Source organism: Sturnus vulgaris, chromosome 17, assembly GCF_052056855.1.
Source record: "Sturnus vulgaris isolate bStuVul1 chromosome 17, bStuVul1.hap1, whole genome shotgun sequence".
NCBI lineage: Eukaryota > Metazoa > Chordata > Aves > Passeriformes > Sturnidae > Sturnus > Sturnus vulgaris.
Window position 1 is genome coordinate 14,505,440 of NC_142259.1, and position 13,649 is coordinate 14,519,088.

At 49.5% G+C, this 13,649-nt stretch overlaps 1 protein-coding gene across 3 annotated transcripts in view; it reads left to right on the forward strand.

The window, feature by feature from the left end:
• Positions 1-13,649, forward strand: part of CBFA2T2 (CBFA2/RUNX1 partner transcriptional co-repressor 2) — a 56,246-nt gene that overhangs the window by 16,337 nt on the left and 26,260 nt on the right. Inside the window, exon 1 of one of the 3 annotated variants that reach the window (XM_088175159.1) lies at positions 4,158-4,533. The exons of 1 other annotated variant lie outside the window; for it this stretch is intronic. The gene's annotated coding sequence lies outside the window, so the exon portion shown is untranslated. Of the gene's footprint in view, positions 1-4,157; positions 4,534-13,649 lie in introns of those variants that run through there. One more of the 3 variants, XM_088175158.1, reaches the window with a different exon arrangement.

A 13,649-nucleotide genomic window follows, 5' to 3' on the forward strand; every position in this document is an offset into this window, starting at 1 on the left:
GAAAAGAGGATGTTTGTTAAATGTGATAAATTTGCCAGGAATGGAGAGGTCTAATCTTTGTTTTGGGGGGTTGAGCTTGAACTCGAGTCACTGAGTGTCCCTTGCAACCCCACCAGCATCGCTTCAAAGGGAGCAGTCCCTTCTTGGCTCCACTGTCATGTAAGGCATAAAGAAGGCAATAAAATGTTTGACTTTCCTGCCAGACCTGAGCCTGGAGGAGGAGGAGGATCCCAATTGGTTTCCATCAGATTCCAGTTAGCATGAATTTACGGTTTCTACTTAGCCTGATAAATGGCTTTGGCTGCCTTAGTGCATTTGGATTTATTTCTCTGTGCGATGGAAAGTGGTCAGCTTAAAAAGGCAAAGGCTTTCCAGGGTTGCCTTGAATTCAAGTGAAGCTTCTTTCTGAGGTAAGAACACAGCAGGCAAAAAATAAAGCCGAGGCACATCATGAAATATCTGTGGAATAGCAGAAAAATCAGAAGCAGTTCGGGTCTCTTGTGCTCACTGTGGCAATGGGCTGTGATAGGCATAAAAATTCCACTGCAAACTGGAAAAATTCTTCAGATTTCCTTGCTTTCCTCAGAAACCACACTGAGCAGCAGGTATCAATAGCTCCCAGTGTTCAAAATTTGCTTGCATCGTTCTTTCCATGGAACATTCCCAGGAGAAGAAAGCAGAAGCAGATTAGCATGGTGAGCTGGGGAAAGCAGCTCTCCCCGTGCTGCCTGCAGTTCTGCTTCCTTCTGCTGTGCTGGTCATGTCTGGACTACTAAATCTGCTTTAATGCATATTTAGGAGCAGACAAGCCTCTTGGGAACAGTGAGAGGGGGTCAGTAGATGACATGTGGATGGATTCCCTGTCCCAAGTTGGATGGGGGTTAGAGCAACCTGGAGCCCTGGCACAGGTGCCCAGAGCTGCTGTGGCTGCCCCTGGATCCCTGGAAGTGTCCAAGGCCAGGTTGGACATTGGGGCTGGAGCAGCCTGGGACAGTGGGAGGTGTCCCTGCTCATGACAGGAGGTGGAATGAGATGAGCTTTAAAGTCCCTTCCAACCCAAACCACTCTGGGATTTTGTGATTCCATACTTCACAGACCTGTCTGTGCCAGTGGTGAGCTCAGGGATGAGCTGAGGGATAGGTCATGTTTTGGGTGAGCTGAGCCATGTGGATCATGTGCAAGACACAATCCAGGAGCCTTTCAAAGGAGGTTTGGCAATGACTTCCACTCAGGGCACCTTGGTGTCTATAGTTTTTTTACCTGGAGAACCCAAAAGCACACATCCATCTTTCTTACTCTAATGGTGAGCCACGGGGTCTGGCTTATTCCTGCCAGAATATGGCAAGAAGTGGGGATGTCTTCCCTGAGGATGGTGGGGGTTTGGTAGACCCTGGGCTGTGAATACTGTGATAAAGAGTAGTGTGTCTTTTCATAAAGGTTTATAAAGTTGTTGTGACTATACTTAAAATACTTGCAGTGACCTGAGTTCTTGACATTTCAAAGTGCTTTAGGTTGTAAAAACACTAAAGAGATTTTTTTTGGCAATGAATTGACAGAGGATAGTTAGAACCCAGTTGTCACAGTTGTGGACAGCTTTTGTTTGTGTGAAGAGTTACAAGCTCTTCAGGTCCTTAAGCTGAAATACGATTTAAAAAGCAGGTGAGGGAACACCTTGTGCTGGTTACCTATTTCACATAAAGCCCCCAGCCCTAGGATGTCCCCTGTGCCTTCTGAGGGTACTTCTCTGATGGCTTTGACCCAAAGACCTGACAGATCCCAGGCTGCATCTCTTGAGCATCTGCTGTTCATCATAGAGCATCCCTCCCTCTGTCACACTCAAACCAAAGTCAGCGTTTGAGTTCACTGCCCAGTTTCAGGCTGGTTTGGGGGTGTTGGGACAGGACTGCACAGGGAGCAGCGCTGCCTGATGCTGGATTAATGCTGGGAGCACAGGGCTGCATCCATCTGCCTGGTACCATCTCCACTGGGGACAGAGCTGCAACATGAGCTTTCCTTCTTAGAAGACATCAGAGAATCCACATGAGAGCCACCGCTGTCTCCTCAGCCCGGCCGGGGACGGCTCCTGTTGGGGACCTCACAGCGTGAGGTGCCAGGGAGACAACCATGAGATGCAAGTCCATAGGAAAATAACTTTATTAGTTCTGGTGTTGGTGGAGCTGCTTGGGTTGTGCCTCCCTTCATTGTGTGTGTCATTTAGAGATGGTTTTTCCATCTCAGCTTATGAAACGTTGAGAGCTTCAGTATTTTGCGCAACCTCCATCAGAAGTGTCAGAAACCCCAGCGAGCTGAACTTAAATGTTTTATTGATGTGCCTTGCCTGCAGCCCCTCCAGTGAGGACTGAGTTGGATCTGCCTGTTCCCAACCTGTTTTGCTGCCTGAGCATCATCTCATGGGATGCTCCAGGTGTTTGTATGCTGATACTTGAATATGATTCACTTTTTTTTTTTCCCTAACTGAAGCGTGTGGAATTGCTGCTCTTGGGTGAAGTTTGGAGGAGGGAGAGCTGCTGTAAACCTGTGCCCCCTTTGCCTGCAGCCAGGCTGCTCTTCTCAGGGTGATGCGTTTGCCCAGCCAGGGAAGCAGCAGCTTCATGTGTTCCTAGAGCAGCCCAAAATCTCCTGCCCAAACTGCCCCCCCGTTACCGTGCAGCATCCTGCCTGGACTGGGAGGCCTGTCCTCTGCAGGGGGAGATCGTGGCCCCTGTGTTCACCAACTCATGCCGTGCCTGCTTGCAGAATGTTTTTTAATGCTTCCTTTAAAGCAGTTTGCTCCCTTTATAGCCTTTTCCTCTCCCAAAGGGAACCAGAGGTACCTTAAACTAATTAGGAGTAAGCAGCAGAGAAGCCAGGGTGAAGGGTTAGGTGAGATGCCGGGGGGCAGTACCTCCAGAAGGTTTATGGTCATAGCAGTTAGCAGTAGCCTGCCAGAGCACTGGGAATTTCATAAAAAGGAGCATTTTGCTGCCTGTGAACAAATAACTATCCCGTCATGCCTACACCAACTGTGGAGAATTTGGCATGTGTGATTTCTGGACTTTTGAAAAAGCAGCATCCCCCAGCTTGGGCAGTGGCAGGCTTTTAGTTGGCTGAACTGGGAAAGTATTGAGGTCCCTGGTTCTCAAAAAAAAGTAGCTGGAGAGGAAGGTGGTGTTGACTGCAGAGATTTGGAAAGGATCAAGACCTGAACCTGCTCAGCTCTATGGGCTGGAGTGGTGGATCCTTTCTGAGATCTTAAAATGTGCCTGTGCTTGGTCTGCTGGCAAAATGCCGACGTCGCTTGTCCCGCTGGAGTGGTTTGAGGGGAGCTGGCAGCAGGAGGGTGTGGAGCAGGAAGGTTTGGGCAGTGTGGAGGGGTGCCTCGGGGCAGTAGCCAGGCACGGCGTGGCCGGGAGTGCTGCTGTGTAAATCCGTGTTTGCCCAGCGCCCGGCTGGCGGTGAATGGTGCCGGGCTGATGGGATTAGTCAGGGGCCTGCAGTTAATATCTGAATCTGTTAATATCTGTTGTTCACGCCGCACCTCGGGGAGCAGCCTGCCAGCATTACCAGGAGCCTTGGAGGTGGCAGAGCCGCCACGTCTGTGCATTAATGGGAGGGAGAAATGCTCAAATGTGGGGTCCTGCTCCGAGCCTCCCTCACTGCTCTGACATCTCTGGTGGAGTTTACTCCCGGTATAAAACATTTCGGATTTACATTTTCCTTTAACACTTCCTCTTCGAGCCGGGTAGTATGTTACACATTTAATTGCTCTTCCTTTGAATTTTCCAGTCCGTGTTTGGTACCCTTGCAACATCAGTATCTTGTTATCTTGTTGTTGCTTCTAATTGCTAACACATGCCAGCTTTTCCAGCGCCGCAAACTCTGGCACTGGGTTTGGGGAAGGGGGCGTTTGCAGCGAAGATTTACGTGCATGGGGAAACCTTCGGAAAATTAATGCTCCGGTTTACCCAAGAGCTCATCCCGGTTTCCAAAGGCAGGGCTGAGACAGAGGCTGCCGTGCCGCCGGTGCCGCACAAGGCAGGGCTGCTCTGGGGAGCTGCTCCTGCCGCTGCCTCGCTGTTCTGCCGGCCATAAACAAATTCCGTGTATTTAACAAGTTAATGTCAGGCGGGCGGCGAGGCGCTGGTAGGTGTGTGCCTGGTGACATCAGCTGGCGAGCAGCCTGGCAGCAGCGCGGCGCAGGCAGGGAGCAGGCAGCGAGCCGAGGGTGTGTGCCTCTAAGCTGGGTATTCTGGCAAGGTGGAGAGAGCTGGTCTGTTTGGCAGGACCTTCCCATCTGGGATCCATCTGTGTTTCCCTGGAATCGGACAGGCGGCTCCAGGCAGTGAGAAATCGCAGATGTGCGGGACCTGACACATGTCCAGCTAATGAAAGGAGAAGGCAGGCTGGGCTCCGGCTGCGCTCGAAGATCACGGGCGGAGGAGGAGGAGGAGGAGGAAGAGCGCTTTTCTTTCTATTTGAAAGAAACGAGGTGTATTGCACGGCAGCTGGATCCTCGCAACCTTGCTGGGTAGGGTAAGCAAGGAACGGGATTATTCTGGAGCAGCGCTCGGCGTGCCCGGGGCCGCGGGGGATGCTCGGGGGGATGCTCGGGGGGATGCTGGTGCCCCGGCAAGGTTTTGGGGAGCCCTTGGGTTGTGCGGGCGGGCTGGGAGAGCCCCCAGCTCGGGAGCAGGGACAGGGACAGGGTGGGAGCGGCGGCCGCAGCGCTTTGCCAGCCTTGCCTCGGTCCTCTGCAGTGCTGGGGAAAACTTCAATAGCCCAGCCGGCTGCATGCGAGGATTCTGCAGCTGAAAAAACACTAAACTCTCTCCGAGGAGAGCTGCGGTACAGCTCGTTCTGGGTTGCTATGGAATGGTTATTTTTTTTTTTTTCTTCCCCCCCCCTCTCCCCATGAGCAGAGAGTTGGGATTTGGTGTTTTCTGGGGAAATGGCAAAGCAGGAAGGGTTTTGTGTAATTTAGCAGAACGTGTTTTTCTGCTGTACCTAGGCTTACTCTGGTTTCTGCATGCTGGTATTGAAACTGGGAGGGGAGGGGGGTAAACTGCAGAGGTGGATTTCTTCCATTGGCTCCCAAATTTCCTTAATTTTCCCTGTGTTTTCGGGGTTTCTCTGCATTGTGGCAGAGGCTGCTCCCTTTTTGTCTTTGCACTCCTTGAGCAGCAACTGATGCTCCCAGCATCTAAATCTCCCAGATCAATTTTGTGATACCAGAACACACCTCCCCTATATATTTTCACTGATGGGCTGTTGACATGCTGTATTTTCTCTTTTTCTATTGTAATCCCTGGATCTTGCATATTTAGTTTAAACCTGCCCTTTTCCCCCCCTTCCTGTCTTTTGGGAGGGGTTCAGCAGTTGAAATTATTCCTCTGACCCTCTGGTGCAGCTTGTTGTAAAGATCCTTCTGTTGCATGTTTAAGCTGCTGCCCCAAATATTACCAGCTTTTTCTGCCCCCTACACCACTCAGCTCCTGTGCAATGATACTCAGTCCATTTTGTGTGCTGGAGAAATCCTGCCCAGCCACAGGAGATGCACCAAAATCAGCACTCAAAGTTTGAGGAGCTGAAACGTAGCTGAGCATCACTTGGTGTCAGGCTGGAAAAAGAGAGAGAGGAACATTTGCTGGGCTGCCTGGTGCAGGATGATTCCCTTTGGTGTTGCTTTGTCCGGGTTAGGTTTAAACGTGCCAAATGACGAGGTTTCCTGAGGGAGAGCCTGCCTGGGCTCCCTGGCAGTGAGCTCGGGCTGCAGCTCTGTGCTCGCCCGCTTTGGCCACTCCATGGCCGCCTCAAGGTTTTGCCTCTTTTACGGCGTGTAAGCATTTGGGTAGAGTATTATTTTAAAAATACTGTAAGTCTGCTTCTTTCACACCTCCTGTGTGTCCCTGGAGAGGGGGCAGAAAGAGTGTGTGCCCTTCAGTGTCTCAAAGTACACCAGCACAAAGGAGTTTGAAACCCCAAAAACGTCCAGCAGAGCCATACAGGGTGTGATGATATGGAGGAGCAAAGAGCTGTGCAGGGTGCTGGAGCAGCTCCTGTGCTCTCCTTGCGGGTCGAGCCCTGATTAAGCAAAGGCAATTTCTGCCGGCGTCAGGGCAGCACGGTTTGGCCATTAAACAACTAATTTGGTAGAGTCTTGCTCAAGCCCTGCAGGAAACTTTCTTTCTTTCTTTTTTTTTTTTTTTTTTTTTTTTTTTTTTTTTTTTTCCTCAGGCTTCTTTATTTTTAAAAAGGATTTAAGGTGCCTGATGACCTGAGTGCTTAGATGAGAGGTGGCTGCATTTTGGGGAAGAGGGTGGCTTGAAACTCTGTCGCCTGTCCTAATAATTTTATAGAAATGGTGTAGGACATCCAAGTGAAGACACTTTTCTCCCCTTGCTATTGTCTGCTGGATTGAAATGATTTTCGCTTTCAATATGGAAAAGATGTTTAGTCTGATATTTGGAAGTACCTAGGCTTCACCCAAATGACTGTGTACCCTTCACAGCCAGGTAGCCCAGCACATCCAGCAATTAGAAAAACACACAAATAATGCAGAACTCAGAGACTCCAGTGTGGGAAACAAGGAAAAAGGAGTAAAGCAAAGGCAGTTTGAGCAAATACTGCCAACAGGAAAGTGCAGCTAAGCCAAGGGAAGGATTTGAAGGGTTTGAGGAAGGAGCAGAATTGCTAAAGGCAAGGAGAATAAATCGTTAATCTGAGAACTCTATTACACAGGGAATGCCCCGAGGAAAAGAGCAGAAACTCCATTTAATAGTGAAAAGGCCAAACCAGTGCTGCCAAGCCAGGCTCTGCTCTGCCCAGGGACTAGAGCCACAGCCCCTGCTTACTTCCAAGACGCTGCTATTTTTGCAGCTTGCATCTGCTGGTGTTGCAGAGGCTTGTTTAAACCCGCCAAAGCCCAGGGAGCTTCGCTCACGTGAACCCTGGGTCAGGCGGTTGGGTTTGGGCTTTTTTTTTTTTTTTTCTGGTTTATTCTCCTCAGTCTTACAGGACTGGTGTCCCCAAGAGAGCGGGGTTTCACTTAATGCTGCCTCTCCTGTGGCATCGAGCGTGAGTCCCACATGATTTTACTGCTGCTTCACAGAGCTTTGTCTTGTGTCGCCCACGGTGGATTTGGGCTTGTGCAGGTTATTACTGGTTTGACAAGTTTGTGTGGTTTGACTGCAGGAGCTGAGTTTTCGAGTCAATCAGCCCTCCAGTCCCCAAATTGACCCATAAATGCAGCAACCACCAGCAGCATTTAGCAGGAGGCAGCACTCTCCCACGGTTATGGGATGGGATGGAGGAGCCAGGTGGCCTCTTGTTCTTTCCAGATCTGCTTTTTTTTTAAGATTTGGACAAAGAATAAGATTTGTTTGATGTATATGTGTGATGTTTATAGTATAGCTGGAGAGCTGAACACAGTCATTTGAGGACTTGGGCACACGCAGCAGATTTAAGTCAGTGCTGGCTAGTTCTTAAATCTGAGCAGGAGATGGTCATAATCTGTTGCCTGTTGGCCATTGTAAGAGCTGGCTTATCCATACTTGTTCTGGGCTGGATTGTAAGCTTGCCTCTGTCTAGTGCCGATTTCCATATCTGATTGCTTGTAAGGAGCTAGGTATGAAATGTGTTTCGACAGACACTCCAGAGCAGTCCCTGGGGGCAGCGTCACTGCAGGTCTCTGGGAGTCTGTTCAACTTTTATTTTTATGGTGGAGACTGCCTTAATTCATGCAGTGTTCAGAGAACGGCTGGAAAAACCTTTGTTTAGAGTGGGAGCAGCAGCCAGGAAGAAATGGTGAGCGGTGATCCCACAGTTAAAGTGCAGCACGGAGAGGCTTGGGTTCAGTTCCTGGGTCTGCAAGCAATTTTCTAAGGCAGGACCTTGACCTTAGCACGGCTTTGTGTGTCAGCAGCTTATGTCCAACAGGACAATAGCGATTTCAGAGGTTTCAGAGCATTTTAAAGTGTAACTATCATGCCTTTTATTGGGCTGGGCAGTGGCATTTTTATAAGCTAAGCTTAAGGTCTTAGAATAATGCGTATTGAATTTCCTCAGCGTGCTCCCGGCCGCGGGATTGCCATCTCTGCTGGCTGCAGCAGGACAGTCACAGACGGCCAGGAGACCATTTAGAAGAACCAACACTTGCAGATCTTCAAAGCCAAGAGTCACTTTTCCTCGCTGGCCTTGGCGATGCCGCTGGGATGCGGTGTCACCATCCCTTTCCCCAGAGGAGCGCTTAGGAAGCGGCAGGAGTGTCGCTAGCCGTGTCTAGGGGAGGAAGAGGAGGATGATGATGATGATGAGGAGGCTGCAGGCCGGACCTGTTGCAGGCATTGTGCGAGCAGATGTGCGGGCGCCAGGTGCAGCCATTGTTCCGCTGCTCCCATTCAGCGCCCGCGGCTGCCGCTCCGCGCCCGCGCCCGCATTGTTCCTGCAGGAAATTAGCATTAAAAACCCATCCCGAACCCCCCACGGCCCTCAGCTGCAGGTGACTGTTATTGGCCCCAGCTGCCACCCTTGTGCTTGATTACTTCCATATGGGGCTGTGGCAAGATGTGGGATCTGCTTATTGATTTTTTTTTTTTTTCCCCAATATTTTTTCCCCCTTTTTTTTTTTTATTCTCACCACCCCACACAGACCCTTCAGCTTCAACAAAACCCTGAAATCTATTAAGCCCCCGATCGGCTCCAGTTGCTGTTACAACTGGGATGAACATTTTACAAGCAAAGCTAATTACACCCTCTCTGCTTTCTTCCTTTCTTCAGCCCCCACCCCATAAATGTAAAATAACCAGAGGGCAATTGGTAGTAAATTAAATCTTTGCAGTGTCCTGAGAGGAGGTTTCCTTGCTAGCAGGAAGAAGTGTGCTGGGCTTTAGATGTTTTGTTATTTCGGTTTGGGCTTGTTTCTTGTTTTTGTTTTTTTTTTGTTTGTTTTTTTTTACTAGAAAATGGGAAAGTCTGGCATACTGCTATGACACACCTATTAAAGGGACACACAGATCCCAGCCTGCGTCTGTATAGAAAAGGAAAACATAATTAAACAAGTGGGATGTTAATTTGTGAGTGTAGTCAGCTGTTGAGAGGAGCCAAGGAGAAACTCTATGCCAACTGAGAGTTACAAATTTCTAGGAAAATGTAATTTTCTCCTGATACTATTTATGTACAGGGCAGCAGGTTCCATGAAAGTCCAAACATCCCGAAATATCCCCTGGGGTAGTGCTGGTATGGGGCACCCTGGGTTTTCCTCAAGGCAAGATGGGCTGCAGGTGGTAAGAGGAGGGAGGGAAGGAGGGAGGGAGGGAGCATCCCCTGCTGCCCCAGGTGGGGCTGGGACAGGCACCTGCTGTTCAGAGGCACAGAGCATCACCTCCAGTGCAGGACACAGGTGAGTCCTGTGATGGGCATTAACCCAGGCAGCCCTGACCTCCTTTGTGCCAGGCAGGAATCGAGGAGGGTGGCAGAGCTTCCCTCTGTGCCCCAGCGCCCTGGCCAGGTCAGTCACACCTCTCTGGAGGAACTCTGGGTTTCCCTTACCCACCTGGGACCCCTGGGGTTTGTGCTCATGGGGTTTGTGCTGCAGGCTCCTGAAGGGATGGTGGTCCTTCCTGGAGGTGTTCCTGCTTCTGCCTGGGCCTCAGGAGGCTGCTGAAGGTGGGAGCTTACCAGAGCCTCAGCTGTTACAGCCTGGGAGGCCATTCCTCAGGGAATCATCACCTTTTGTGTCTTGGCGTTCTTGGTGGTGCCCCAGCAGCCACTTCCATGGGACCTCTCTGGTTCCTGCTCAGACCTGGCAGGGCAGTGGGGCTGCAGTGTCCCGTTGTGGTACAGATGCAGGAAATGATCCTAGAAATGCCCATCTCTGCTCACAGAGACATGGAAGATATATTCATAGTGGAGAATGACATTTTACTCAGCAAACAGAGTCTCCTGGCTAGTCTGGAATTTGACACTGCACTGAGACTTTGCTGATATACAAAAGTCTTTAGGACCAGCTGGAACTTGGCTGGTTGGTCTCAAGATTACAAATGCAAGCTTAGTTATGGATGGGGAGTGGACTTGCCCTGAGGCTTTATGTCTCAGCATTGGTGCTCCACTATTTGTCACATTGACCTTCACCATGAGTTTCATCCTCCCTTTGACAGGTGGGACCTGCCAATGTAGACTGGGAGGATTCAAAATAAAAATTACGGTTGCTATCTGAGAATATTGTTCAGCTAAAGGACTTGGTTTATTTATTGCACGTCCCTCCTTCCTGATCCAGACCTCTCCTGGCTTGGCTGCCTGGCATGGACCACCCAGATCTTCATCCGTGCAGGTGCAGTGGTGGGGAAGGCAGTGAATTTTAGAATTCTAAAACAATTCCAGCTCCTAGGGGTGCTGTGCAGCCTGGGGAGAGGCACCAGGCACAGCAGGTCAGAAGGTGGATGAAGGAGGCAAGGGAACCTCATGGAATATCTCGAGCGATTTTCCTCAGGCTTGTTTTAAACCCTTCAAAGTCAAATCTCAAACTTAGGGGGTTTCTTCTCCCTAATTAAATTAACAGGCCATATGGTGTTTACTGTGAGTGCCTGCAATATGGAAGGAGCTACCTCCTGGATCACTTTCTTTTTTCAAAAGCTGCTGCTTTACCTGATGTCACTGTTCTGAAATGTTCTTTTCAGCAGCAGGCACAAGGGGTTATTTCTGCCACCTCAGTGCTGTTGGTGTCACCTTCTGATCCCAGGGTTGAGCTGTACCATAACCTGTTTCTGCAGCTTGCTTTGTTTTTTCTTGGTTTTTGTTAGGCTGTTTTGCTGCTTAGTGGGGAGTTTTTCATGCTTTTTTACATGCAGGTGATGATTCCTGTTCTTGGAACTGAGGAGAATAGAAAATAACTCAGGGTGGGTTTTTAGGGGGTGCTGGTGTTTTCTTTTAACAACTGCTACCATTTTTTGTCATTGAAGGTAGCATGACCATCTCAGGAATCCTTGAAAGTTTTGTAGAGTTTTATTCTTTATTAATGGGCTGGTTTTAAAGAACTTACTTTGCATGTGCTGCTTTTATCTTTGCATGAAATGTGGAGGAGGAAGTGAAGACCTTGAGGAAGAAAAATCTTTGGGTTTTTATAAGATCCTTGCACTTGCTGAACAGGAAATAGGGTAAGACTCTCTAAAGTTGTAGGAGAAGTCAAGGAATGGATAGTCTCAGATTTTGCTGTCTGTTTTGAGCTGCCCTCACTAATTTAGTAGGATTTTTTGGTAATCATCATTGTTGTGTGTGAGTGCACTTGCTGTGAGCTCAGCCTGCATATTTCCAGTGGTGTAACTTAACCTTTCTCTGCAATTTTTAACTTGATGCATCTTTTCCATAAGGGCTGGGTGACCCTTCATCTCCAGCCAGTCTCAGCTTGTTGTGGGGTGTGTGAGCTCCCAGGAACAGATCCATTTGTGGTCTCTGAAAACACCCTGCCACATTAGCATATTCCTGCAACGTATGCTCCAAGGGTGTTTCTTTGCAGAGAAGCCTCTCTAAAGATAGCATCGTGAAGTTCTGTGTTGTCAACCAGGGACACTTGATCTAAAAAACAACATTTGATACACAGACAAGGTTTGCAAGTGCCATCTGGATTCTGGGAGATGAGCTAGGTTGTCTCTGTTTTGCATACACTCACCAGGAAAAAAAAAAAAAGAAAGTGGGCAGGCAGATGAATTCTTCAGAATCACCTGAGCAGAACTGTTTAGTCCACATGAGTGTCCTTAGTGACATGGGACACCTGTGTAATGCCATCCCACTGGGTATCATGTTCCTCTGGACCTTCTTAGGGTGCTGGAAATAATTCTGTAGTTCAGTGATATATTATTGAAACCCAGGTGGAATCAATTGAAATTCTCTCACACCAGTAATATTTTAATCTCTTTTCCAGCATCCTGCAAGGCAGAACCTGCAATGGATGCAAAGCCCTGCAGAAATGTGGGCATCTTTGTAGGGATGCAGGGAACACAGATGTCTTTGTGTGGCTTCAGTTCTGCCTGGTGGAGAGGCTGTCCTCAAACCCATGCCAGCTCTGAGAGAAACCTGAACACCATGAAAACCTAAAGGGCTGAGCAGCAAACTCCCTGTCCACATCTTCCCAGGGACATGTAGCTTATAGAATGTATTTTCCTTCAGGGCCTATTTCTTGACTTTCTAGTTATCCTCTCATATGCAAATCTAATTTGCCTAATGGGCTGGTGAGTGTAATTGAAAGACAGCCTGCACTTACACGATAGTGAAAAGTCTCACCTGTGCCCAGGCACAGATGGGGCTCTGCCTCACTGCTGCATCATTAGAGGAAATTTATAGGCACTGTGTCACAGGCTTTGCTGTGACCAGGGGAGGAAAACGGCAGTTTAGAACAAACCTGGGGGTTTTTCTGGGTTGTTTTGTGCCCTGGTCTCACAATTTTGGCAATTGAGCTTTTTGGGTTTTTTGTCTTTCCCGTGTGCTCCAGTTGATGGGGAGCAGGTTACTGGTAACTACTGGAGGACAGCCCTGAGAACGATGCATTGGGAAGTCCTGTCTGTGCTGTGTTGCCATGGGATGGGCTGAAAGCAAGTGCAGCAGCAGCTGAGCCAGCCCTCATCTGCAGTCCCTGTGCATCAGTGACTCTCCAGAGGTTATCCATGGAAATTCTCCACCTGTGCTGCCCATGAGAGGGAGGGGAAGGAGGCAGGGCAGGAACAGTCACTGCTGTGCATCCATCTCTGCTGGGATCGTTCCCTGAACAGACCAAGAGGTTGTGGATTCCCCATCCCTGGCAGTGTTCATGCTCCAGTTGGACAGGGCTTGGAGTAACCTGGTGTGATGGAAGGCGTTCAGGAGTTTGGAACAGAGTGATCTTTAAGGTCCCTTCCAACCCAAACCATTCCATGATTCTAAATAGTGAATTTTGATGGTTCTCCTGTGCATCATCCTCATCTCTCTGTGCCTGGACTCTACAGGAGATGCTGGCTCGTGGGGCTCTAGGTATGTTGGGGCCCCTCTACATGATCAGGCCCCTACACTCCTCCAAAACACACCCCTAAATGTGTTCCTCCTGTGCTTCCAGCTCCAGAGAAAGGTGGAAATTTCCCACAAGCTGGTCAGGCTTGGGGCACAGAGGAAGAGCCATTTGTGTAGTGGTGTGAGGAGTGTTTTTAAGAGGCAGAATTGTCATCTTGGCAGGGCTCCTGTGTGTGCCATTGATGGCAGGGACTATTAGCTGGGCAGCTCTGAATGCACTTAGCACCCAAGTGAATGAAGTGAGCTCTCCACAGAGCTGGGGAGTCATTAGTGAGGCTTGGCTACCTCAGCAATATCAGCAGTCAGAAGGGTGTTGGTGTGGGCAGCACTGCCAGCACCGTGCCAGGGCTGCCTGGCAAAGCCACCCTGGGGCAGGGGACACTCCTGGGCACACAGTCACAGCGTGGCTCCCATTGGGAGGGACCACAGCAGGGCCTCTGGTCCCACATCCCTGCTCCAGCTGGGTCATCCCAGGGCACATGGCACAGGCTTCTTCCAGACAGTTCTGCAATAGCTCCAGTGAGGGAGATTTTTGCCCTCCCTCAGTTGCCTGTGTGGCAATCCCACTAAAGGAGTTCTTCACATTCACACAATAAGGAGTTCTTCACATTCAGGTG